This window comes from Taudactylus pleione, unplaced genomic scaffold (genome assembly GCF_031769625.1).
Source record: "Taudactylus pleione unplaced genomic scaffold, aTauple2 ptg000063l, whole genome shotgun sequence".
Lineage (NCBI taxonomy): Eukaryota > Metazoa > Chordata > Amphibia > Anura > Myobatrachidae > Taudactylus > Taudactylus pleione.
In genome coordinates this window covers 4,144,239-4,148,086 of record NW_028284465.1, presented here as the reverse complement: position 1 = coordinate 4,148,086, position 3,848 = coordinate 4,144,239, and positions in this window count along the sequence as shown.

Here is a 3,848-nt window from a genome sequence, read left to right as displayed (position 1 = left end):
TTTCCACTTTTTCCAAGTTTACAAAGAATTAAATCACACATCTGTGACGTAATCTCAGACACGTATTCCTCATCCACCATGACGAAAAATACAAAGATCTTCCACTCGCTGTGACCAAACAAAGAAGACTACATCAGTCCAACTGCAGGTTCAGACACATCGATGTATGAGCTTCACAATAACCTGCATAGGGCTGTATTCAATTAGTCATGAAAAAGTCCCGGACTCTTCGCATGGTGCACTTTTCACCAACATCGCTGGTTTTCAATGTGGAATAGTATCGCCCTTGTCACCGCTTATCCTCGTATTCAATTAGAAATCTGTGAAAACGGGACCCAGCAAAACTGTAACATGCGAAAAGTACTGTCAGATTTGGGCAAATCAGCCTGACACCCACAAAGATGCACTGACATTGGGGATCACTATAGATGCCCCAGAATAGCCCTGCTGAAGGTATTTGGGGTACTTAAATGCTCTCAATAGCTACTAATTAGCGTCTTTGCACAAGGGGTGAAGAATAGCATTTAGCAGGGTTTTTTTTACAGAAAATAAGTAGTCCCAGCACATTTGGGGTGTATGAAAATGGGGGGTAGCATATCTTAAAGTTGCTAAAGTGAAGTTTTAAAAAAACATTAAAAATCCACCTGCCGGAAGCACCTGCAAACTTAGAAACACCTGGGGCATACTTGGGGCCCCCCTGGAGTCTATTTTGCTAGTTTTTCCCCCAACTTTGTCTAGTGTGTACCAGCCTTTACCAATCAGCCTGTAGAAGCAGTGGGAAGTCTGGGTCACTGAGTAAGGAATGGTGCTGGTCCCTCAGATCTTCTACCACCAATGAGTAGGAAACGATGTCCAGGTCTCTGGCAGATGATATAACTGGTCCTGCCAATCAGCCAGTACAGAAGGCAGAGGTTTGGGTCCCTGGTGGGGAATAGCGTTGGTCAGTCTGAATCGCTGTGAGACTGGATAAGCCGCTGATAGCTGAAGGCAGAGAGCCATGTGGTTGCTGGGCTGGCTAACTGCATCTGGAGACATACATGGGGGCAGAGTCACTGATGCGTTTTGTCCAATAGGCTGGACTTTCTCAAAGTTTACTGTCAGCTTGAATCATTCACCTCTCTTTTGTACTTTGTATCTCCACAAAGTGTAATCATATTGCTTTATCATACACCCATTGTAACCCTAGTGTGCCCAAGGTGGCTGCTTCTTCTGGTACAATCTGCGGAACAGTTGATTCTGTTGGTATCTTTTACTTTGTATTACATATTTTGTATTTGTCCACTGTAAACACTGTAGTGTACCTAAGATGGATGCCTCCTTTGCAATATTGATTCCTTCCAGAAAATATAAAGCAATGTGATTCCTTCTGCAGTGTGGTGCTCAGAGGACGGTCACAATATTTGGGAGCGCTGAAGCCAGTTTGAATGAGTGTTGGTGACAGCAGGTGAAGGGGGGGGTCAGGATGGGTGTTGGAATTAATGCTAAATTAGGTTTATTTAGCATTAATTCTTATTGGTGTTTTAAAACTACTGAACAAACCCCCAGAACAGTAAATGGACCCCTAACACATGTATAAGAGATTATCAGTAAGTGGATGGAGATAGGTAGAAGAAGCAATACTAGGCATCTTTAAATTATTAACATTGACTTATATGGCACAAGCATATTCTTTTGCCCTTTACAATTCAGTACAAAATAGTAATAAAAAAAAGACTGAAGTAAGAACAAACAAAGACGTAAGGAGGGCCCTGCTCAAAAGTTCATTTGCCACAAAATAGCCAGTTGGTTTGCCTTTATTGGGCAGAATTGCATTGAGGCATATTTAAAAAAAAAAAACATAATAAAATAAGTGCAAACCAGCTATAACCCAACAACAGCAACCAGGCATTTGCTTGTATTTGTATTTATTTGACAAAACAAAGCTAACATTTCATTAGTTTTTTTTTTTTTATAATTTCTTTTAATCATCAGAGCAATAATATAGTACACGTACATCAGAAAACAAAATAAATAATAAACAGAACAAAAACCAATTAAGGGCAGCAATATACAAATAATACAATATAAATACAGAAAAATATTTCTATCAACAGACAAAAAACAAAAAATGGCATATTATTCAAAGCAGTCTAAACATGGAAAGCACACCCCACAAAAAATTCTCCAATAAAATAAAACAGGAGAAAGGAGACCCAAAAAGAAACAGATCCCATCTCAGCCTGTAACAGGCAAAGAAATGGACGTATCATCCAGTAAAATCCGGGCTTCATACCAAGAAGTATTTCAAAAGCACAAATAGATTTGGTGTCGTAAGGCCAACGTAAAAGAGTCTATAAAACCTTCAACATTTCATTAGTTGTTACAGTTACATCATTTTGTTATTTTAAAAAAGTCTTAAGGTTTTGGAGCATTACAATTATATGCAAAATGTTTTATATTTCAAACTGTTCTAAAATATACAATGAAAAACTAAAAAAATAAATAAAACAGCTACTTCTTAATGTAGATGTCAACTTACTGCAACACGTCAAGTTTTCTCGGGAACGTCAAATACCTTTCATAGTAAGTCATTGATGGTAAAACATATCACAGTATGTACCGAATTATATCTTCAGCAGCACTGGGACATCAATTACATATTTTTTGCATGTACCCACACATTTAGCAGCAACTCCCAGAGCATCCTTGTTTTGGGATCCTCGATATTACCTATTAACTGTTCCTCGTGACAGGGTTAATAATTCCTGGGGTTAACCATTTCAGCAATGTGCATTAAATTAGTGATTCAATTGTTATGCAAGCCCAGCCAGCAATAGTGAGCCTGATTCAGAATGGACGCTAATGCAATAGTGGCTCTAATTTCTGTCGCAACCGCTACTGCAAATTTATGCTAATGCCGCATCCAATGGGTTGTACAGTACACTGAGACGCCCCCGGCTGTGGCTGCAACCCGCTGCAGTGCGCAAATAGCTGCACCATCGACCGGACATCAGCCGCACCATGGGACATTAGAGCGGCCCTGTGGTTGCATAGACTGTCCGACGGTACATGGCTGTAGGTGCCAATGGAACTGCAGTCCCTGACACAGACCCGCCCCCAACATGCCCGTCGACATAAGCCACCCTCAACGCCTATCGGAATTGAATGGATCTCCTTGTTATTCCGATCTGCATTCCCCGGCAGTAACCATCAGGACGAATGCACAGTGCGTCTCAGACGCATGCGCGGGTTTGAAACATCAGGCACTTGCGTCCACCTCTGAATCAGAGTGACAATGCAATCCCCCACCCTGGGTGCTGAGTGATAGGGCTGTCCGATCATGGTACTACCACTGATGGTTGGTTTCTAACCATCACTTGAAAAACATTGATGGATCATTCTCACAAATGCGCAGACTGCGGCCATCTGACCTCCATGGCAATGTACGCTGTGTGGTTCCCATGGATGGCAAAACTAATCACCACATGCCAGCATCTCAGCAGTGCGGGTGCGACTTAAGTTTTAGATCATTTGCTGAGCTGCGATTAGTGTACACACACGTGAGCCCTGGTGTGTATTCAGGGTATGCAGTCGGGAAGCCGACGGACCTAATCCCGACAGCCGGCTTCCCGACTGCTTAATCCCGGCGAGGGTTAAATGACAGGCGTCTAAATCTAGATGCCTGTCATTTTACTGACGATCGAAGTGATGCTGGGTGCAGAGGGCGGACAGCCGCGGGGTGGTTAGGTTAGGGGCTCCCGGGGGGATTTGGCACCCCCCCTGGGAGGTTAGGATTAGGCTAGGGGGAGGGAGGGTTAGGCACCCCCGGGGGGAGGTTAGGGTTAGGCACCCCCCCGGGGGACTTAGGT